This window comes from Glycine soja, chromosome 20 (assembly GCF_004193775.1).
Source record: "Glycine soja cultivar W05 chromosome 20, ASM419377v2, whole genome shotgun sequence".
Classification (NCBI taxonomy): Eukaryota; Viridiplantae; Streptophyta; class Magnoliopsida; order Fabales; family Fabaceae; genus Glycine; species Glycine soja.
Window position 1 is genome coordinate 4,088,422 of NC_041021.1, and position 25,168 is coordinate 4,113,589.

General features: G+C 35.2%; 2 long non-coding RNA genes across 2 annotated transcripts; both read left to right on the plus strand.

Moving 5' to 3' along the window:
- The first annotated feature begins 8,085 nt into the window (after positions 1-8,085).
- Positions 8,086-10,342, plus strand: LOC114401702. Its single transcript, XR_003664334.1, has 5 exons — positions 8,086-8,587; positions 8,689-8,745; positions 9,164-9,240; positions 9,478-9,620; positions 10,214-10,342. It is a non-coding gene; the product is annotated as an uncharacterized LOC114401702 (long non-coding RNA).
- A 481-nt stretch (positions 10,343-10,823) lies between these two features.
- Positions 10,824-11,798, plus strand: LOC114402791. The gene is made up of 3 exons (XR_003664512.1): positions 10,824-10,907; positions 11,315-11,392; positions 11,566-11,798. It is a non-coding gene; the product is annotated as an uncharacterized LOC114402791 (long non-coding RNA).
- The last annotated feature ends 13,370 nt before the right edge of the window (positions 11,799-25,168 follow it).

The following is a 25,168-nucleotide window of genomic DNA, read 5'->3' on the forward strand; positions in this document are numbered from 1 at the left end:
AAAAAAAAAGAAAGAAAAATAATAAAAAATAATAATAATAAAAAGTTGTCTAGCTAAAAAAACAACATGCTTGTGAAAAGAGATAATTTCCAACTTTTCTTTGAAAGATTTTATTGATCTTAACCAGTTTTTGAAAAAAATGTGTGTACATATTTGAAGGGCAAATGCTGTGAAAAGTTTTTTCGAACACCCAAGATAGACTCGGATGAATGCACAAATTGATAGAAGAACATATTTTGGAAACACTGGGTTGACTTAAAATAGGGAAAATGAATCCTGAGCCCTAGTGTCACATGACCATAAAAACTTGATGCTTGAGTGTCCACATGGGTGCATGCATGACCAGTTTTGCATAAAAATTACTAATCATCATTGTTGCATGTGTATCATGGAAATAATGTAGGACATCCCCTTTATCCCTGAACCGCTGGCCAAACCCTGAGATATATCATGACCAGCCGTTCTACAAGCCTTGAGCCAAAATCCTAACTTATCATAAACCTTGACCCAGGGTGAGAATGTCAATCCTTAAACAAAAAAGAAAAAAAGAAAAGAAAATGAAAATTCCCAATCAAAGAGTGGGAGAAAGCAAAAATGAAAGAAAAAAATTCTTGATCAAGGATTGGAAGAAAACAGAAGAAACATGTAGAAAGGTCTTTAGACCAGACAATATCTGAACAATACAGAATTGTCACCAAATAAACAAAAAAAAAAGGGAGAAAGGAAACCACGACCTAAAGTGGTCCTCTCCCTTTGATTGCCAACCAAAATCTTGTGCGCTAGCAACTTTCTCGCCCCGCACTAAACAAAAACAGAAAAGGAAAAGGCCCAAAAACACTCAAAGCCAAATTTCCCACCAAAAGAACCCATTCCCAAGGAAAGTCCTATTGTTCCATGATCATACATGTAATCTTTGATTTGATAGGAAATGATTTGCAAAATCAAGTCATGACATATCTATGGTTCGGAGTTAGGATAAAACACTTACCTGTGTGAGATTGATACACTTTGAGTGATTCTCTCCTATCTTTGTTGGACCCAGTGTTTCCTCTAAATGGTCATTTAGAAATGAAATTCTAAACATCCAAAATCTCATTTACGGTTATGAGAAAATTTCATCGGCATATTCTCCTTCCCCGATAGACACATTGTTTTTCATCCAAAAAGCATATGTTGCTCTGATAAGTTGGAAGTTTTGTCTCTTTACTAAAGCATGTTCGCATTTTGGTGAAGAAAACACCGAGACTATTTTTAGTCTCATAGTTATCAAGAACTACGTAGGTCTAAGTTCCTCATCACAAATTGAGGATACGTAGGAGCAAAAGCCCTGCTTTTGTCGACCACCCCACTTTTTGTTACCGTGTCCCAAGAGTCCGGTGGCATGCGGAGCCACATGACCGTGGGATCCCCAAATTCGTATGTTCCATCATTTATCATTTGTATGTTATCTTATTTCTATGACTTGAGGGACTAACGTTTGTTTTTTGTTGTTGCGATTGTCATTTGTTTTGTGCATATATTTTGTTTGGACTATTGCGTTAGTGCTTACTTCGTTGTTGTCAATAGTGTTTGTTGAAATTCCGGAACCGTGTAGAGTTTTTCATTTAGGAACGTCGTCCTAAAAATAAAATGAACCAAAAATCCTAATAAAAAGAAAGAAGCGTTGTGAATAAATGTCATGTTCATAAAGAAAAGAAAAAGGTTTTTGTTTATATATATATGTAAAAGGAAAGTGTGTAGAAGGATTTTGTGTGTGTAAATAATGTGTGAAAAGAAATTCTTGTGTGTGTGAGCGACGAGTGTATATAAAGAAACTTTTGTATAAACTACGTGTGTGGGTGGAAAAAAAATGGAAAAAGAGGAAGTCTTTTGAGCATGAATAGGGTTTGACCGTGTGACGTAAAGAGAGAGAGTTCCAATACGTGTACAGAAAAAGTTTTTCAAGTATAAGAATGTAGATATACAAAGAAAAGTTTTCCTCATAGAGGGCCATGGGTGTATAGTTTTGTGAATATAAAAATGAAACAAAAAGGAAAAAGAAAGAAAGACCGCGAAGGTCGACAGGTTATAGTTAAGAAGTATAAATCATTCATAAAGAGCGAACGTATCTTCTGGAAACAAGGGACTGACGCTAAGAGTTTATTTTCCGGAATAACCGAGATAAGAATGGATGAATTCATTGAACTGATGAAAGAACATAACTTGGAAACGTTGGGCCTGTTTGTGTAAATTCCCAACCGTAGTATCACAATGCCATAAACGGGATGCTTGAGTGCCCACCTGGCTATAGCCATGACTAATTTTGCACGTTGTTTTCAAATCATCATTGTCATGCGTGTCTTGTGGAGTAATATGGGAGTTCGGCCCGAGACCGACACCTTGACAACCAAATTTGTTTTTCCCTAGATATCAAGATTGGGTTCTCACGATAAAAGACCCCATTGAAACACAACCTTAGACTTTTTTGAACCTTGGCCTATAAAAAAGAATCCTCATCCTTTCCCCCGAAGCAAAGGACAGCGGAATTCCCTCAAGAGAAAGCAAATAGAATGCTAAAACCCGATTTCCCAAAGAAAGGAATGGAGAAGGAGAAGTGAAAAGAAAGAAAAGGAAGAAATGGAAAGAAAGAAAAAAGAAAAAGATGAAAACAAAGAAAAGAACAAAAAAAAAGAAAGAAAAGAAGGATTCCCGATCGAAGATCGAAAGGAAGAGAAAAAGGAAAAGATCGGGGGAAAACAGAGTAATTCCCGATCAATGAAAGAAAGAGGACAGAAATTCTTCAAGCCAGATAAATTTTCAGCAAGGTAGGTGACTGCCGGCAAAGGAAAACCCATTTTTGGTGGTTCTTCCTTTCAGATTGCCACTCAAAATCATTCTCGACTGGCGATATCCCGCCCCACATAAACACAGAGGAAAAGACCGGAACACCCAGTTTCCTCTCAAAAAAACACTACCCTCGAGAAAATCCTATTGATCCGTGATCGTACGTGTGATCTTTGATTCGATAGGAAATCGTGTGCAAAATAAAGTCGTGGTGCAGTTATGGTTTGGGAATAGGGTGAAACACTTGCCTGTGTGAGTTTTATACACTATGAGTGATTTATTTTCAGCTTAGCCCGATGTTTCCCCCGCATGTTCATTTAAAAGCTAAATGTTGACATCCTGCCCTTCATTTTCGGTCACAAGGAAGATTACCCTTGGCATAAGTATATTGTTTCTCTAAGATATGGTGCTCTCGCGAATGATTTATTTTTCTTTGCAAAAAGCATGTTTTCTTTTTAGGTGGAAAAAACCCGGTGGACCATTCGGTACTACCCACTTTTATTCGGAGACCCATGAATTCATTGCCTAGCGTTGTTCATGTGTCCTCCACCATCGAGTCTGGAGCCCTGCGAATTCATTGCCTAGCGCTGTTCGCCAATTCTCCATTCTCCACTTTTATTCGGAGACCTATGAATTCATTGCCTAGCGCTGTCATGTGTCCTCCACCATCGAGTCTGGAGTCCCGCGAATTCATTGCCTAGCGCTGTTCGCCAATTCTCCATTCTCCACTTTTATTCGGAGACCCATGAATTCATTGCCTAGCGCTGTCCATGTGTCCTCCACCAGCGAGTCTGGAGTCCCGCGAATTCATTGCCTAGCGCTGTTCGCCAATTCTCCATTTTCCACTTTTATTCGAAGACCCATGAATTCATTGCCTAGCGCTGTCCATGTGTCCTCCACCATCGAGTCTGGAGTCCCGCGAATTCATTGCCTAGCGTTGTTCGCCAATTCTCCATTCTCCACTTTTATTCGGAGACACATGAATTCATTGGCTAGCGCTGTTCATGTGTCCTCCACCATCGAGTCTGGAGCCCTGCGAATTCATTGCCTAGCGCTGTTCGCCAATTCTCCATTCTCCACTTTTATTCGGAGACCCATGAATTCATTGTCTAGCGCTGTTCATGTGTCCTCCACCATCGAGTCTGGAGCCCCGCGAATTCATTGCCTAGCGCTGTTCGCCAATTCTCCATTCTCCACTTTTATTTGGAGACCCATGAATTCATTGCCTAGCGTTTTTCATGTGTCCTCCACCATCGAGTCTGGAGCCCCACGAATTCATTGCCTAGCGCTGTTCGCCAATTCTCCATTCTCCACTTTTATTCAAAGACCCATGAATTCATTGCCTAGCGCTGTTCATGTGTCCTCCACCATCGAGTCTGGAGTCCCGCGAATTCATTGCCTAGTGCTGTTCGCCAATTCTCCATTCTCCACTTTTATTCGGAGACCCATGAATTCATTGCCTAGCGCTGTTCATGTGTCCTCCACCATCGAGTCTGGAGCCCCGCGAATTCATTGCCTAGCGCTGTTCGCCAATTCTCCATTCTCCACTTTTATTTGAAGACCCATGAATTCATTGCCTAGCGTTGTTCATGTGTCCTCCACCATTGAGTCTGGAGCCCCGTGAATTCATTGCCTAGCGCTGTTCGCCAATTCTCCATTCTCCACTTTTATTCGGAGACCCATGAATTCATTGCCTAGCGTTGTTCATGTGTCCTCCACCATCGAGTCTGGAGCCCCACGAATTCATTGCCTAGCACTGTTCGCCAATTCTCCATTCTCCACTTTTATTTGGATACCCATGAATTCATTGCCTAGCGCTGCTCATGTGTCCTCCACCATTGAGTCTGGAGCCCCACGAATTCATTGCCTAGCGCTGTTCGCCAATTCTCCATTCTCCACTTTTATTCGGAGACCCATGAATTCATTGCCTAGCGCTGTTCATGTGTCCTCCGTTATCAAGCGCGGAACCTCCAGTGACTGGGAAATATGGTTTTTTGTTATTTTCCCGATCGGTTCCTTCGCCAAACATGTGTATATGTGTATATTATGTTTGTATTTTGTTTTGTGTTGTACAGAAAAAAAAAAAAAAGAGAAGAAGGAGTAGAGACGAGAGTCGTCAAAGACTAATCACGGGAAGGGCAAGACGGACGAAATCAGTGTCTTATCTTTGCTTTCGTCTTATCTCCGATAAAAGGTAAGTAAAGAGGGGCAACTGTCATACCATAATTTCGTCCGGGGATTATTATTTGATGATATGCAACCTTTGATTGGCCGCTTTGAGATACTTGGCACCCTTTGTTGCACAATATGTGAAGTCCCGAGACGTGCCGGAAATCAAAAGGAAGCAGGCTTACGCGATCCGTGAAATTCCGCAATGTGACAAAGATCGAAAAGAGGTGTTTTGCGCAATCCGTGAGTTTCCGTAACTTCTTCGAAAGCTAGAAAAGAGTAAGCACATAATCCGTAAGGATTCGTAACCTTGCGGAAGGAAAATAAGTATCGTTACGAAAGTCGTAAAGTTTCGTCACGTTACGGAAAAAGAATTACCAAAAAAAGGTAAAGGGGGTGCATTTAGTTAAAAGAAGGATACAAATAGCAATCAGGCCCACTTGGGCCTTCCAGTTTCTTCCTCTTGAAGGCGGTTGCTTCTGGAGGAAGCAACCTTGCTCGCCTGGGCGAGCTGGGTGGCAAGCTCCTCCCCTATTTTGCTATAAATAGGGGGAGGAATGAAGGGGGAAAGGGGTCATCCTTCTTGGCACTTCTTATTCTCTCAAAATTGCTGAGGAAAATTGTTTCCGTGAAGAAAATCCAAGCTGAAGCGCTTCCGTAACGTTTCCGTGAGTAATTACGCGAAGATTTTCAACCGTTCTTCGACATTCATCGTTCGTTCTTCGTTTTCTTCAGTCTTCAACGGGTAAGTACCTCAAACCGAGCTTTTCAATTCGTTCTATGTACCCGTGGTGGTCCACATTTTGTTTCATGTATTTTTATTCTCGTTTTCATTCGCTTTATATACCCCCTTTTGACGTGTTTCAGTCATTTATTTAAGTCGTTCCTCGCCTAATAAAAAAATAAAATAAATTTCCACCGATCATTTGAATTGTATCATCCGTTAATTTCTGCTAAAATGAATTCCGACCGTTCGGTCGTGCCGTAACCACGTTGGAAATCCAAAAAAGAGGTAAAATAATAATATAATAATAAAAAATATCTTTTAGTAAAATGAAGCAAAAAAATCAATCGGACATTTTCTCTTTGGGATTTCTCATTCTTAATTGAATTGACTAATAACTAAAGTGAAACTAAGGCTAAAATCAACTCACCTAGTCAAGCTCGTCCCCAAAAAAATAGGGTTTGAAAGTTTATCATTTCAGTTTTCCTTACCAAGTAAATGGATCATTTTTAAGGTCCAACGCCTTAAAATGATCACCTTTCAAGTAAAAAGAATCACTTGATTCACTCTTAAGAAAGAACTACGTAGGTCTGATTTCCTCTTCGATGGAGGGTACGTAGGAGCAAAAGCCCCGCTTTTGTCGACCTCAAAAAATAAAAAGAAATAAAAGTTAAGGTAACACAATTTCCACAATTCTAAAAAATAGGCTGTTGTCCTTTGAGACAAACGTGAGAGGTGCTAATACCTTCCTCAAATGTAAATACAACTCCCGAACTTAGAATTTTTATTTTGACCGGTTTCCTTCGGTTTTTCCGACGTTTTCCACAAATAAACGTTGGTGGCGACTCTGCGCATCTTTCCTCCTTTGGAAAGCGCACCCGTGAGCCTCGCCTCGCTCGCCCGCAAAAGGGCATGTTGCGAAATTGAGAAATGTTATTTTCTAATAGAACTACGAAAAGGAATCAAAATAAAGTCATCACTAGGGATATGTTGATATTTGTTTAGCCTATTATACATCTCTATTCTTAATGCAATTTATTATTTTAGTTTTGCAAAGGAATTTGGGAGAGAAAGTAGATAAATTACACTCTTTCGTGCGGGGGACCAAAGTTAGAGTAGATGCAGGTCTAATTGGAATAATTATAAATGGAGAAAAATCATTAACATTACATCAAGGAGTAACTCTACTAGGCTAAGTTCTCAACATTCTCACCGTCTGAATTTCCTTCTACAATATTATTGAATTTTCTCATCTTTTTTGTCTTTAATTAATTAATTTTAATTCATGTTTAATTCTTTTTCTTGTTTGATTTAATTTTCAGAAATTTATTTTATTGTTTTTCTATTACCTTTTCCAAATATTTTTCTCAATTAAATATTCATCTACCTACGTACAAACAAAGTTCATGTAAATACGATACTTGGACTTCCGTTTTAAATTTACTACTTGGGATGCATTGCTGCACTTGCCAATCCATCAACAAGAATTTGGCATCGTTGCCGGTAACTTTGTTCTTTGTACTTGGTATTTTTGGATATTCTATTTTTAATTGTTATTTTTCCTTAATTTTTCAAATTTAAATGATAAAAAAAATAGAAGAAGTATCTTTTTCTTATGAGTATATGCTTGCAGGGTGGAACCTCCAAAGAACTTGATCCATGAAAGATATTTTAAAGAGGTGGACTCAGCATCTTGAAAGCATATGATTAGGGGTCAATCACCCACCACCGATAAATTGTGATTTTTGTGGAGGAGAGCATTTCAATAATAATTGTCATCTCTACTCCAAGGAAAATTCTTGGTGGGGACAAGAGTTACACCCTTACAATCAATATGAAGAAAAAAGACTTTCTAATATGGAGAATATGTTTATGCAATTCATGATAACATCCCAAGCTAGCTTTAAAGCCAATCAAAACTCAATTCAAAATTTCGAGATTCAAGTTGGCAAGAGTTACTCCACGGAAAATTGTCGGTGGGAGCAAGAGTTTCAACCTTATAATCAATATGAAGAAGAAAAAATTTCTAATCTTGATAATTTGTTGATGCAACTCATGGAAACATCTGAAGCTACTCAACACACAATTCAAAATCTCACTACTAAAAACTAGCCTTATTACGACATTGGATCAAGGACGGTCCTTCCAAAACGTCGTTATCTTTGATAGTATGGTTTTTTTTGTAAATATAATAAATATTTTAAAGGCGGCTTGTACGAAAACCGTCTTTGTACAATTAAAATAACAAAACAAAGGCGGTTTTGATATATGACCGGCGTAGTTATCAAATCTTCAAAGACGGTCCATTTGGAAAACCGCCTTTGAATGAAATGAATTTTTATTTTAATTTTAATGCTAGCTGTAGTACCGAAGGTTCTAGAGAGAGAGTACGAAGAGGAAAAGACGGTCCTTCTCCCTCTCCCTCACCCTCTCCCTCTCCGCTGGTCCGGCACTCCCAATTCCCTTTCGTGAGTTTCCTCTCAAGGAGGTAGCTCCGCTTCCAAACGTGGCCTAGCCGGTGGTAGTACTGCTTCGACTTTAGGAACTGATCCAGATCGGACTTCACCTTGTTCTTCAGCTCCGCGTCCATCGCCACTCACCGGCGTCGGAGTTCACGTACAGCTTGATGTCCTTTTTTCTTCGTTGCTCAATCTCGTCAGCGACAGAGAGAATATGCTAGAAGTACTGCCGGAAGACTCTGCGCTTGTCTTTCTTCTTTAATCGAAGAACGAGCGCGTCGCCGGAGGCGTTGGTCCAGGAGAGCCTGGCGCCAAGGAAGGTGTCATGAACGGTGTGGTTATGGTCGAGGTGGAGGAAGATGTCGGAGGGATTGGGGTAATCAGAATCTTCAACAGAGGGAAGAGAATCGAGGTAGGTGAGGATTTTCTGGTAGAGGCTATTGTCCTTATTGTTGTCTGCTCTGTTATTTTTATATTGTCTCTTTGTTGAAGAATGACTATACATTTATCCAGGAGTTGTTTGCTAGGCTAAAATCGCCAACCACCTCTCAAGAATCAAAGAAGAACTTGGTATCCAGGCCGCTTTTCTCTGTTTTATAATATTTATGTATTTATAATGATAATCATCGTAAGTAAAGTTAATTATGACTAACATAACTGGGTTGGTATGTGGGAGGGAGTAGATGTTTTAATTTGTGTGAGCGTGTGTTTTTTAGCTGGCAATTACCAAACTATAGGTACCAAAAATATTTTAGCTGGCATATTATTAATAAGAAAAGAATCTCAGTACAAGCTTTATATATATATAAAAAAACTCAGTATAATTTGTTGTTGAAAAAGTTATAAATTTCATTTTTCTTAGAATTGATAACTTTGGCCACCACCAAGCCATAAACAATTTGTAGTACCATGTAAGCTTAACTAGAGGATACCACATTGCCACTTTTTGCTGATTAATTTTGTCTATTCTGCAACATTAACAATGCAGGGGTGAATTTGCTCGATTTGTTGCTGATAAAAAGAGCCTCAAAAGCCTCAAGATGGAAGATTGTTCTAACCTTGGAGGTTTTGTTCTTTGTTCGTCTAGTCTTTTTACCCTTTGGCTGTCTGATTTATACTCTTTGGTGATTAACTTTTCAGAAGAACCATATATAGATGGTGAAACTTTTTAAATAATAAATATTGGAGTTCAATCCATATAATTAAATATAAGAGGTTTGGTGCTTGTAACCTCCTGATCTCGCTCAGTATTTAGTCAACTGAGTTATCTTACTAAAAAGGCAATGTTGTTTTATGTTTTAGAGTTATGATGATAAAGGGCCTGCCATAGATGCTGTTGTCTGGTATGATGGAGAGGTTTGGAGGGTTGCTCTTGACACACACAGTCTTGATGATGATCCAGATTGTGGGAAGCTTGCTAACTTTATACCCTTAACCAATTATAGGTACATTTGGTTGATGATGTTATTTCTTCTAAAATTTTAATCTCAGCCGATTGCTTTTGTGCAGAGAAATATTGTGAAATTGGTAGATACTCATGTTTTTTTAGCTGCTATAAGTATCATTTAACTAAAGTTTTTATGGTCGTTAACTAAGAGCTGACAAATAATAATAACAATAGTTTACATTTATGTGTATTGATAACAAGAGCCACGTGGTGATTGCAGTATAGGATATAATAGTTATAGCAGAAGTCTACTTCCTATGAATATATTATCTTTTTGGAAAATTACATTCAAAAAAGAAAAAAAAAACTTAACCAAGTGATCGAGGGTGTTAATTTTTAACCACTTGTTATTTTCTTATTTATTTATTTATGAAAATGGTGATAAAAAGTATTGTTGTTAGAATAGTAGTTTTTATTTTACAAATTAATATGAATTTGATCACCCAAACTACTGCTCAAAGTAATTTAAAATTTATATTTGATAAGACATATATTGTGTGTTCTTTATTATGCTGAAAGTATTTTGTGTGTTCTTTATTGTGCTGAATATTTATCTCCTTGAATGTGCGCTAATATGCAAATTCATTTCAGTGCTCTTGGTCCATGGCATGGAGTGATTGCAAATGATGCTTGTGTGCGTCTTTGCCTTCATGCTTGGGCAATGCAGTGCATGGAAGCTCCTATGTTTTTGGAAAATGAATGTGCTTTATTGAGGGATGCATTTGGGTAAGTTAAGGCTCTTCCTCCACTGCTCTTTCTTCCCAATCCTTCCTTGAGTCTTGATGTATTTGGTTCTGGTAAAGATGGTATTGCTTTACGCTACTGTGTATAATCCATGAGTATAAACAAGTGTTGTACACGGTTCAGTTCCATGAGTAAATAGTATCTTGTTGAGAATTTAAAAATAGGTATTTACTATGCCATGCCGAGTCTGGCCAAAACATTTTTTCCTTATAAAAAAAACTATATTTTAGAAGATATACTAGGATAATAAAAACCATATTTGAGCCAATGGTCACTTTTCTTTTCCAAAGCTTTCCACAACTTCTCTTGGCAATTGGCACTCGATCAATAAATTCTATCGTAGACCTTCTTTCCATAAAACCAAATTGATTCTCTGCAATTCCAATCTTTGTTCTTAATCTATGCTCAATCCCCTTTATATTTTGACTAATAATGTTGTCTATGTTTTTATTGTTCTTAATGGTGAAGTGCAATGCAGAGCCTTCCAGTGAGGATGTTGCTTCAAAACCCAAAAAACTTATTGGCTAGATGAAGGTGCAAGGTACATTCTCATGTTATCCCAAGAAACTTTCTTCACTTTGCAGTTCGTAAAGTCAAAGTGGGATTGGACCCTCCCACTAGCTGTAGCTTGGAGCCTTGTTTTAGTTTCTTTGAATGAAGTCAACAATTTAATTATTTTGTTAGTGAGTTGCTCACTTTATAGGATACAGACCGCTTAATCCTTATCAAACTAAATTAGTAACTGATTCACTTATTTAAAATATATTGTTCATTTATAATTGATCATTTATTTATCTAATTTATTTTTTAGTTCTAAAAAAACTATATTGTTCTAAAAAAATCTAATTAAACTTTTACTCTTATAAATATTTTTTAATTCTTGTAATTTTTTAATTAAGCTTTTGTATATGCTTATTAACTTTTTAATGCTTTTTGGTATGTTTACAGGAGCCACCCCTTTCTACTACCGAAAGATCCGTAGTGGAGGCTGGGCCAAATGCTTCTTCCCTAACCAAAAAGGAAGAGGTTAATTTTTTTCAATAATAATTATAATATTAGATTGCCTTTATAAATTCATTGGTCAAACTTTTCATATAATTAAAAGCAACAATTACAATTATAAGATTGTGTACAAACACGTGTTTGATATTGTGTTTTATTTTTATATTCTACTTAATTTATTTTTAATGATTTTGTAGGAAGACCTTCAACATTTGAAGAATCTTGGAATAAATTCTTACAGAATGTCCATTTCATGGAGTAGACTTTTACCTATTAAATAAATTTTTGCATTAATAATAATTACAATCATGCTAATATATGTTATTTTTAATTATTTATATTTTTTCTGATGGGATATGAATCAGAAAAAATATTAATAATTAAAAATAATATTGAATTCAAGGACGGTGCTTATATCAGCAACGTCTTTGAAAGTCAGCATTCAAAGACGGTGCTTACCTCAACAACGTCTTTGAAAGTGGACATTCAAAGACGGTGCTTACATCAGCAACGTCTTTGAAAGTCAGCATTCTAAGACGGTGCTTATGTCAGCAACGTCTTAGAATGCCTACATTCAAAGACGGTGCTGAGGTAAGCACCGTCTTTGAAAGTTGCTTACTGTTTAAGACGGTGCTTTCAGACACGTCGTAATCGTTGTCGGGAAACAACGACACCTGTAGCAAAGACGGTGCCTGGCCCGACGTAGAAATATCATTTCCACCGATGTAGATCCTTACCTTTCTAGCAGTGTCTAGAAATTCAAGTTGGTAAGCTAGTAAAAGAAGTACCTAAATTACCCTTGGTCACAAGGGAAGAAAATTTTGTAGAGGTTGAAGCTCATAAGGAAAGTCTTGTAGAAGAGAATGATTCAAGAGAAAAAGATGAAGAAAAAAGTGAGGATAGAACACAACAACAATGGGAGAAATGCTCACAAGTAGAAATTCAACGAGAAAGTATTCTCCAAGTCAATACCTCTCCTCATCAACTGATTGGCAAGGAAGAAAGGCATGGAGAACGTGATAAATCTTTAAGTGTCATTTTCTCCTTCAACACCAACTTTTCTCTTGCAATGGTATGGAAGGCATTTCCGGGATACATGAGTTTCATGGAATCTCTAGCAAAGAAGCGAAAATGCAAGGAAGATGTGTTCTATGTGACATTCATGCCACCTTGAAGGCATCTGACCCGTCAAGTTAATGACGTTAAAAAAGCACTTACTGGAAGGCAACCCAGGATTTCTTTATCTTTTTTTAATTGCATTGTGTGTTTTTCTGTTATTCTTTAGGATAGTTGTGTTCAATTTATTTCAATAATAATGTGTGCCTACCTTAGCTCTAGGAGGTGAAGAAAACTGTAGGAATGTCTTGCATGAGTCAAGTGATAAGAAGTGAGCAAATTCCTATACAAGTGTCTTGCCCAGGAGTCCAATTTCCTTTTGTAGGGGGTGATACCTTTGGTACTGATAATGATGTTGCTGCAGAGAGTAGAGTTAATGATGATTACATTGTGGATATCACTGCTGCTCAGGAAGCTTAGGATATAGGGCCCACACAAGATTGAGACCCATTTTGACAAGGATTTTTCTTTAATTTTCCTTTTTTTCTTTATTCATTTTGTTTTGTTTTCATTTTCTTTTATTTTCATTTTAATTTTTTGCATTTAGGACATTTTAATTTCAGTAGTTTAAATTCAGTCATTTAATAGTTTTAATTTAGTTTGATGCATGATAGAGAAGTAGATGCTTATTGATTGGTTGCAATACATTTTGAGTGAACCAATTGCATGAGTGAGACTAACTACATACTAATGAGTATTTTTGTGAATTGTTGATTCTCGTGCAAGCAGGCGTCATTGTAAGTGATGGAGTGTGAACTAACAGTACAAGAGTTAAAAGGTTAGTATTGCTGACCAAAAAAAGCATGGAATGAGAACCTGAATTCTTCAATGAAAACCGGTAAGTTGTTCGAACTTTCAAATACGAGAGAATGACTAGTTTTAATTTCCTAATTTTGCATGATTCTTGGATTGCTTGAAATGCATGTATGATGTGGAGGTGATCAAGACCTTGTTTGTTATTTTATTTCAACTACTTAGCCAAAAATCCATCATGTGAATGAATGCATCCCTTGCACCCTTTTTGAGCCTAATGTAAAAAATTTTGTTATTGGAACCTAAGCCCAAAAAGTGATATTTACTAACTACCCTTTCTTAGGTTGTAGGAGAGTACTCATGGATCCAGACAAATTTGTCCCAAATTTGGGGGAATGTTTTTGGGAGATTTTCTATTGCAGGAAAATAAATTTACAGCGCAAGTTAAATTGAGTTACAAAATATGGTATTACTCCATCCCAATATGAATGTTTTTACATTTGCAAAAAAAAAAAAGAAAAACATAATTCTATTATTTTAAAGAATAAAAGTCGGGGTAAAGCATCATCAAAGAAAATAAAGTTGTTGAAAAGAGTAGCAAAACAATAAGGTTGGTGTTGTGAAAAATTCTAAGTTATGGATTGTAAATAATTTGGGGGAATGAATGCTCTCCTAGATCCTAAGCTTTCAATCCTAGAAAAATCATGATTTCTTTGTTAGCCCAACCATGTTACAAGCCTAATAAAGTCCTTAGTGATCCACATTGTGCATGTATGATAGTATTGACTGAGATGATGTGCAAAGTTGGAATTTTACTATTCAATTGTTATACTTCAAACACCTTTATGGAGACACTTATGGGATTGAGAGAAACACTAGCCTTGTGAGAACTGAAGTTTGGTGATTATTCCTTGTGATTTGTCATTCTTGCTAACAATTTCATCTGAAGTACATCTTGTTCTGCTCCTTTCATGAACTTATGACTACTGTGAACTTGAGAATTGGCCAATGAAGCATTTTAGAATGTATGCAGTTATCTCATGAATTGTGATTGGTAAAATTTGAAATTTTCCCTTTTGCTTAAGGACAAGCAAAGATTTAAATTTGTGGGAGTTTGATAACTGCTAATTATGAATATATTTTGGGGGTTAAACTATAGAGGAATTTGTAATTTTTCACTTCTAATTTTTCCTTTTTGAGTAAATAATTGTTAAATTAACATCATTTAAGTTTTTGTGTAGAGAATATTAAAAGTGATGGACATATAAAGCTTAGTGAGTAAAATAAAACCCAAAAATGCAGGAATAATTAAGGAAGGACTAATTAAGAAAAGAAGACTAATTGAGGAAAGAATGACTAATTAAGGAAAAAAGACTAATTCAGGAAAGAATGACTGATTAAAGTAAGTAGAATAATTAAGGAAAGAAGACTAATTGAGAAAAACATTGTTAATTAAGGAAATCAAACTAATTCAGAAGTTTGTTAATCTGCACCTATAAAGGAAGAAGAGAGAAGAAAGAGAAGACACACAAAAATTTCATCAGAATACAATTTCTTATAGAAGGCAAAGGCTAGAAGAAGGATAAGCAAGCAATGAGAGTCATTCCTTCCCTCCATTCCCTTTCTTATCTTTTCCCCCTTTAATAAATATTCTCCTTTTGCAATTGTAAAGCCTCCATGATAATGAGAGGCTAAACCCCCTTTGTTAGGAACTTCGCAGCCAACTACTCTTGATGTAATTTCTCTTCCAATCTATTTATGAATATTACTTTTGCATTATCCTTTCTTATGCTTAATATTATTGTTTGTGGCTTGATCACCCATTTGCATGGTAAGTTTTAGGGGTAGCATTGGGAAACGTTATTTTCTAATAGAACTAGGAAAAGGGTATCTAAATAAAGTAATCACTAGGGATAGGTTGATATTTGTTAAGCATGTTACACATCTCTATTCTTAATGCAATTTATGATTTTAGCTCTGCAAAGGGATTTGGGAGAGAAAATCGATAAATTAGGCTCTTTCGTGTGGGGAGCAAAGTTAGAGTATACTAGTAGATGCAGGTGTAAATTGAAATAATTATAAATATAGAAAAATCATTGACATTACATCGAGGAGTAGCTCTGGTTGGCTAAGTTTCCAACATTCTCATCTTCTGAATTTTCTTCTATAATATTATTGGATTTTCTCATTTTTCTATCTTTAATTAATTAATTTTAGTTCATGTTTAATTCTTTTTCTTGTTTGATTTAATTTTTAGCAATTTGTTTTACTGTTTTCTATTATCTTTTCCAAATCTTTTTCTTAATTAAATATTCATCTACTTACATACAAACAAAGTCTTTGTGGATACGATACTCGGACTTCCGTTTTAACTTTACTAGTTGGGATGCATTGGTGCACTTGCCAATTCATCAACATAGACTTATAGTGATTAACCAGGTCATAAAATTTTCACTTTATCCTGAGAAGGTATTATTCTAGATACATTTGAGCAAATTTAACTATTTAGTACTTTTATGCATACTAAATACCAGAGAAAGAATGGCATAAGTTGTAGTGATAATTTGCTGCACATTAAGTGATGCTAATGCATGAATAGTCACCTGAAAATGTTTGCATGAATGCCCTTTAACAGGAGTCTTGATACGTGTAAATCTTTTTTGTACAAATAAAACACAAGACCAGCAACTCTTATAAAAAAAACATTAAGAAAAGAGAAGGACAATAAAAAAAAAAGTGAAAAGCCAATGCACTTGATAGATAACTCAACAAATTATCTTAAGCATAATTTTTGCAGAGTAAAGCATTCCAGTAAAGAGGAAATAAGCCATAAAATAAGTGTAAATGAAGAGTGATAGAGAAACCATACTTGCAAGACAAAGCAAACTTCAAAAGATGATAGCTAATGGCTTAATGCTAAAAGTCAATGTTAAAATTTTAAATTACAAGAATTGTATGAAAAGATAGTTAACAACTTATATGTCAAATTTGATTATCACTCACAAAAGGCATATGTGTGTTAACTCATTGTCTAGTGCACCAATTCAACCAAGTAGTATTTTAAAATGGTAAGACCGAGTGTCGAGTCCACAGGGACTTTGACTGTACTCAGAGTTTGTATGTGTCCGATTTTAAGCAACCAATGAACTAAATTCGATATTGGTCAAATAATGATATGGAATATAAAATTCGACATAAATGAAGATAATTAAGCATAACACATTAAAGAGATAGAATACAAACACTCAGGGGGTGAGTTGCCCGTAGAAGTAGAATTACTGAGTGTGTTGAGACTCGGCCTATTGAAACTACTCTTGAAGCAACATTAAGGGTTTTTCACTATTTGACTTTATTTCGATTATTATCTTCATCCACTAATCCACCTTAACCATGATCTCTCATGTGGAAGAGCCTAAATTACCTAATTTCACTCCTAATCCCTTAAGAGCTACATCAAATAATTTTCTTTAAGAATAAAGATACATAAATAAGGCTAAATAATATCATTCTATCCCTAGACATGGATTACCTAGATGCTCTTTTCAAGTTCTTAGGAGGCAAACACTTTTCAATGCATAAACCCTATAACACTATATGAGCATGGGTGATCAAGCCATAAACTTGATATTAACCACACAAAAGAGATAATAATATCACAATAATATTAAATAGATAGTTAGAATCATTACATCAAAAGTGTTTGATTGCTAAGCTCCCAACAATGAGTGGTTTAGCTTCTCATGACAATGAGAGACTTACTAATACAAAAGGAAACAAGAGGTGTGGAAGAAAATGGAGGAAAGGATCCCCAAAAAGAACTCTCTCATTTCTCCCTTTTTTCCCCTTTCATGTTTTTTTACATTGATTGCATGCTAAGTCTTCTTGTGCTCGCTAAGCACACATGCAAAGTCTAGCTGGCATAAGTGATCACGTGCTAAGTCACCAGATGTAGGCTAAGTCACCAAATGCGCACTAAGCCGCCAGATGCGGGCTAAGCCTGGCCTCCAAGTTGGCTCCTCGCACTGAGCGGTTGTCGATGCGCTGAGAGCACTGCTCCAGTTCTTCAACCTTCTTCTAGGCCTCCATCTGTGCAATTCTACACAAAAAAAAAAAAAATACACCACAAAGCACTATAAATTAACTAACTTTAGCATCTACTGGACAAAAACTCGGAAGAAGCTGAATTCCTAATGTTTTACCACAAAAGAAGAAATAAAAGAGAAGAAAATTAGATAATTGCTATGTGATTTAAATATTCAAATTACATAAGCATAACAATTATCAAACTCCCCCAAATTTAAAGCTTTGCTTGTCCTCAAGCAAAAGTAAACTAATACTACACTAAGTTAGATCAATGGCAATGTCAACAACTGAGATAATTCCATACTTTTCAAACAATTTCAGCTTCCAATTCTCACATTCACACTTGCCATGGTTTTCATGATGGAATCATGTAAAGAATGCACTCGGAGATTGAAATAGGTTAGCAAGTATGACAAGTATCAAAGAAAGATCAACTATGCTTCATTCCTCACAAGGCTAGTGTTTCTTTCAAGCACACAAGTGTTTTAGTTATGTGTATTTCATTTAAATCGACTGGAGTTATAATCCCCAACTTTGCACATCATCTTATTCAATTCAATCATACCCACACAATATGGATCACTAAGGACTTTATTAAACTTGTAGCGTGGTCGGATTAACAAGGAAATCATTTTTTTATTCAAACACATAGGTTATAGGAGAGAATTAACCCATTCCCTATCTACTTAAAGAACCACTTTGACCTCCCAACCTTTATTGACATGCCACAATTAACAATGCACAAGGTTTTTTTTGGTATATATTTGCTTTCAGCTCAGATTTCTATATTTTTTAGACAATAATAGGTACTACAAAAGAATGTAGTTCTAGTTCTCTATGTGTCTGTTACTAATATCCCTGGAACAAAATTTACCTAAAACACTCTCCCAAATTTGGAACAAATTTGTCTTGATCCATAACAATGCTCTCCTATAGCCTAAGATAGGGTTCACAAAGATAGCATCAAAATTTAGCTCACCGTTCAATGACACATTCATTCATATTTAGGCTCAAAAGGGTTCAAGGGATTCAATCATTCATTAACGTAGGGTAGTTGTTTGGCTAAGTGGTTGAAATTAAAATAAACAACAAGGCCTTGATCATATCCACATCATGTATGCACTAAAGCAGTTCAAGAATCATGCAAAATCGAGAAAATGAAATCAGTAGTTCTCTGGCAATTAAGGTGCACACAATTCACACGGTAATGTGAAGCATTTAGTTTTTCATCCACAGTTTCCTGTCATGCAAGCTAACCAACTAACTCACGCATATTTAATTCACAAAACCATCACTCAACAACATTGCGTGCTCACTCAAAAATTGGAAATTTCACAACATTAATTACCAGTACACAATGTCTCAGTCATGCAATCAATTCAACCAAACATGCCTCAAAATGTGTTAACTATCAGAGTTAACCAAAATGTATCATCATTTCTTTCATGCAAAATTAAACATAACAGAGAATTCAAATTTGAAAAGTAACAAAAATTGAAGTAAGGCAGAAAGGAGTGGTGCACTAAGCACATAGATGTGCGCTTGGTGCTTCACAAAACAAAATCAACATAAATGCATGGTGGGCTTAGCGCATAAGTGTGCTAAGCCCAATTGACAAAAAAATGAAGAAGAACAAGCTTATTAGGCTTAGCATGCAACTAGCGCTTAGCCCAACAGAAAAATGCAAACACTGAGGAACACTAGGGCTTAGCACGTAAGTGTGCGTTGACCTTGCTGCGCAAGAGACATACCAAAATAAAAGTACAAGAAATTTTTAATTTTTAATTTTTTTTTTTGCTAATCCCAAACTTGTGCGCGCTAAGCCCAATCTTACGCGCTAATTCCAAACAATTAAATTGAAACTCTAGAGATATTATTGGGCTTAACGCACCACATGAGGCTTAGCGAGATTTGTAGAAGGAAATTTCCTGCAAAATCCGCTTAGCGAGCACGATCAACTTAGCGGGAATGCATGGCTCTCTTAGCATGTGCCTGCGCGCTTAGCCCAATTCAAGATATTACAAAATAGAGACATTTTTGGGATTAGCGCAACATGCAAGCTTAGCTAGTTGCCTATGCGCGCTTAGCATGCATTTGCATGCTTTGCCAGTTGCCCATGCGCGTTGAGCATGCACTTGCTCGCTAAGCGCACATATGCGTGTTGAGCGCATAGTATAATCAAACAACAAACAACAAAAAACATTTGTACTCAAATTAACTAACACAAATATTCACAAAGTCATGGGCATAACCAAAATCAGCCTAATATCAACACAAAAACAAACATCAACACACAAACCAACTAACACCATTATTAAATAAGTCACAAAAAAAGCAGAGAAAAAGGGTAGAAATCCTAAGTTGCCTCTCAATAAGTGCTTCTTTAACGTCACTACCTTGATGGGCCAGATGTGTTCAAGGTGGCATGAAGGTCACATACAACACATCTTGCATTTTCTCTTCTTAGCTAGAGACTTCATGAAAATCATGTATCCTTGAAACACCTTCCATATCATTGCAAGGGAAGTGTTGGTGATCAAGGAGAAAATGGCACTTAAAGACTTATCACATTCTTCATGCCTTTCTTCCTTGCCAATCAATTGGTGAGAAAGGGTATTGACTTGGAGAAGGCTTTCTTGTTCAATTTCTACTTATGAGCACTTCTCCTACTGTTGTTGTGTTCTCTTCTCACCTTTTTCTTTTTTTTTCTTCATCTTTTTCTCTTGAATCATGCTCTTCTACAAGACTCTTCTCATGTGCTTTAACCTCTACAAATTTTTCTTCCCTTGTGACCAAAAAAGGTATTTCAGTCACTTCCTTTACTAGCTTACCAACCTGAATCTCCAGATTTTTAATTGAGTTTTGATTGGCTTTGAAGCTAGCTTGGGATGTTTCCATGAATTGCATCAATACATTTTCAAGATTAGGGAGTCTTTCTTCTTCATATTGATTGTAAGGGTGTAACTCTTGCTCCCACCAAGAATTTTTCATGGAGCAAAGATGACAACTATCATTGTAATGCTCTTCTCCACAAAAATCACACTTGATAGGTTGTGGGTGACTGACCCCTAATTGCATGATTTCAGCATGCTCAGACAACATCTTTAATTGGTTACTAAAAAGCCTTTGTTGTTTGAGCATACTATTCAAAACATCTTCCATGGATCATCAAGTTTTTCAAAGGTTCCACCCTGCAAGCATAGACTCACAAGAAAAAGATACTTTTTTTTGTTTTTTTAGACAAAAAATCAAAGAATAAAGAATTGATACTTAAAGGAAAGTACACTTGTTCTACCCTATAGAAATTCATTTTTCCTCTCTTCTTTATTTTGAATTGCTAACATTTGAATTTAGGGAAATGACAAAATAGAAGAGAATAGAAGGTATTCACAGAATATTCCTTAGAGGTCGCTTTCGTCAACGACAAGGAGCACATGACGTTGTCTATACTATTGCTCATTTCCTCACAAATCAGAGCATGCCACGTAGCCTTATCTCTCAGTATGAGACAACATTCTTTTCAAGGAATCAACACTAATCTCACAACAGATCTTTCATTGAAATATGTGAAAGACAGTATCTACTAAAAAAGAATAAGAAGATCTTTATGAGAAAATAAGAATATCTTTAAAGCAAAACTCTACTGAAATCATTAGACGACTAATTTAAAACTTTCATTTGCTTATCCTTTACTAAGCATAGTTATCTTATATTTGAGTTTTATTGTTTATTCACTTATTGAGTGTTATTGAATACGTGTATTCATTCAAACTACTATTTGTGAAAGTCAAGAAAGGCTTAGTGTTAAATACTTGAGTTTCTTAGATTCAGGGGAAGTCTAAGACATTGCCATAAGTGATATTGAGAATACTTGTATAGTCAGTAGTGACAGGTCAAAATACTTGTTTTGTAATCAAGTTTTGATTAGTAGAACACTTTATTGTTATGTAAAGGAGTATTGGACATAGCTCAGGTTGAATAAATCAGTATAAATAAGTGTTTCTACTTCTCTCCTTAACAGTTTATTAATCATTCTATTAGTATTTTCTATTATTCCTTTAATACTAAGCATTTATTTGAAAAACTGTTTTGAAGGCTTTATCTTATTAAGTCATTGGAGGATCAAGCCTGATTTTATTAAAACCTATTTTCTCTTTAGTGGACAAGTTACTGCACAGATACATATCTGCCTATATATGTGCTAAAAGTTTTTTTTAAAAAAAGTTACTATCTATGATAAACACATTATTCACACCTCCTTCTAGTGTTAATGTTGTTATTTCAATAGATTGATTGATCATCTGTCATTAATCATAGTCAATGTAATAATTTATACAGCTACTTGACAAATAATTTTGGCTATAGTTACTTATAAGTTATACTTTAATTTACACTCATAAATATATATAAACTGTAACCTTGAAGCGTATCAGGAGAATTTAGAGAGTCCCGGTTCATTGTTCTTTTGAGAAGAATTGATTGTCTCTAATGACATGTGTTCATGGTGTGAAATGACCTCTCATTGTTGAAGAACAACGACCAGGTGGAACATTTGATTTTGTAGAAGGACGAAACAAAAATTTGAATTTGTAGAAGGACCAAACACACAATTTGAATTTGTAGATGGACCAGGCACAACATTTTCATTTGTTTGGTGTTTTCTGTTTTCTCCATCAGATTGAACAAAACTATTAGAGGCAGAGGTTCTGTTAGCGAACCTCTTGATGAGGTTAACAGGCATGGTAGATGTGTCACCAAATTTTTTTCTCCTGTTATTTTGCAGGACAAAGTTGCTTGGCTGAGTATGTGGGTTTGAAGGTTGACTTTCTATGTTGAATGGTGAAGCATACTTGTTGATAATGATTGATGATGTATCACATAACGAATTGGAAGTTAAATTTTGACTCTTTGGCAGTTGCATGTTGGGTAATACATTAGATTTCACTGTGCAATAAAAATTATTACATAGGTAAGGCTTTACTTCAGTTGAGAGATAAGTTATAAAGTAATAGATGAGATAAATACCAGTGCTGGGCTCATTTGAAACTTGATGATTTTCACTTGAAAATCGTTTTCTATTATTTATTTTTTGAGACATTGCTATTTTTCTTTTCAACCTTATGTCTGCTGGTGTCAGATTGCTGATCCATGTATGGAAAAGACAACAGATATGAAATGTCAGAAAAATATATGCTTAATCAATCTGTGAATGTTTTTGAAAAGAAGAATAAAATGGTTGGGCTCCTAAAAATCCATTTAACTCATAAGCATGATGAATATTTCAGATTAATTCTTACTGGATGATCGAAGTCCCTTTGTCTCGATGAAGCTGAGTTTAGCATGTCAAAAGAAGAGTACACGGGCTGACAAAAAAGGAGCAGGAACTGATGGTCCTAGATAGGAGAAGATGGTGGATTGTTTTTGGCGGCATTGGGAAATATTGCACGGGTAGAAGTGGAATGGAATATAATAGTATTTTTTGTTTTTACATTTTGTGCAGTTTTTTAAAAAATCATTTTTAAGCTTTGGAAAATTTATATATAGTAAATATTATTGAGTAGGAGGAGTACTTTCGTGTGATTAAAATTGAAATTAGTATAGTTATGTAAATTGTAAGAATTATATGATATTAGTAGAATTTAAAATTGATTATTCTAAGAGTTATATTTATGATTCATAGAATTACATAATTAGTTAATTTTTCCCTTTCATTTAGTTTAGAAAAAAAAAAGCAGTACTGGAATAGGGGGATTTGAATGAGTATATTATAAAATGTTTTAAGACAAATATATATATATATTTATATATATATATATATTTATATATGACTCATGATCTATATAGAAGAACCAGATTTGTCTGCTTAATAGCCTCAAGGACCGTTTCCCTCGCTCTTCTTTCTTATCCTATGGTTTTTATATCATTATCCCATTTCATTCTTATCATCATTTAACACTATGTCCTTAATCATGATCTAAAGTTGTGGGAATAAATGATAAGATAACTCTTAAATTTGATAAATACATAGATTTGTCTTTGTCACAACAACATTGTAACACTTGTTGTTCGTAAAATAATAAAAAAAGATATATTTAAAAATTAATAGATTTTTTAGAAATTAAATAAATGAGAAGAAAATGTTTTTTTAATTAAAATAAGAATTTCATAGTATTAGAAGATAAATAGAGAAATGATATTTTAGAAAATAAAGGGATGTTTTAATTAGTTATTTATTTAATGAAAGATTAAAATAAGAAAAATAGAGTAAATAATAGACTCAAAGTACCCTAGTTATAAATGGAGATGTATTAGGTCAATTTTTACAATTATGATACCTCTCCATGTTTTTCTTTTCTCTCAAATTCGTTCTCCCTTCTTCTCCCAAAACTCTCCTTTTCCCGCATACACCCAAATCTGTTTTAGTAAAACTATGATCTCAAACTCGTTAACCGTTGAATTGTTTTGAAATATGGACACAACCTTCGGAACTTATTTTCACACACTCTCACCGTTGGAATTTGGGAAATAATGTCTTTAGAGATATAAAAAAAAAACCTTCCCTCGCACGGAGACTGTAAAATTAAGGCTTCAATCCCTTCTCTGTATCACTGGACATGATGTTATCCTTGTCGGACTACATACGTGAGTCCGCTTAGAGGTAAGAAATGAGTTTATCGTTATTGAGGTTAGAGTGAACATGTATAAGGATCCTTAGAGGATCAAATTGGGGTTAATTTTGGAGTGTTTTATGCATTTCAATTTTTCCCATACAATGATAACTACAAATTCTTCATGTTTGATAGATCAATTGATGCCCTGATGCAAATTGGAAGGTTTAGTTCAGTGTTTGGTTTTGAATGTTAGAAACCTAAAAATGTAAGAATTCTTGATTCTTGCATGTTTTCTTGAAATTGATTAAGAGGTTGTGTTCCCCGTGATGTGATCACAACATGTTCTATGCTATTAACCGAATGAATAGGTGTATTATTATATGCCTAAAATGTTGGAAGATTGCTATTATGTTATATATATATATATATATATATATATATATATATATATATATATATATATATATATATATATATATATATATGATGTATGAGAAGTGATAATGTGTTAGTCAGAAGGTGTGCTGAGACATCTATTGTGAACAAGTGTGGGATTAATACATTTCTCAATGTGATTATACATGTTATGTGAAGTGTAAAGTGATGGCATTGAGTTTTGAGTTATGAATTATACAATCACACAATTGTAAGACGGGGGACGAGCTTTTGTGCGATGAGTATTGTGATGGAATTCACTGTGAGAACCTGACGAGTGGAATCACTTTGAGGCGCGACAAAATAAAATGATTTTGAAAACAATTGAGTAATTGTGTGTATTGCATAGTTCAAACTCCAGTAGCACATATATGATTTTAAATGTGTGTTTTAATGAGATGATTAGTTATATGAACATAACATATGATTATTGTGTGATATGTATATGATGCATGAGGCGTGATAACGTGATATCTGGGGATTATGAAAGTGTGATGAACTGTGTGTAAGTGACAAATTGAGTATGTGTTAAATTGTGATATCACACGTGTATTGAGATGTTATGTGCATTAAGTTGTGAGTTATGAACCGTACAATCACACAATTGTAAGACCCTTTAAGAGCGACGAGTATTGTGATAGGATCCACTATAGGAACCTGATGAGTTGGATCACTTTAAAGCACAACGAGTTAAAATTATTTTGAGAACAATTGAGGAGTCATGTGTTTTGTATAGTTCATAGATAGAGTCTATCTGTTAAAATATTTTATGGGTTGGACCTGAATCAAGAAGGAGAGATCT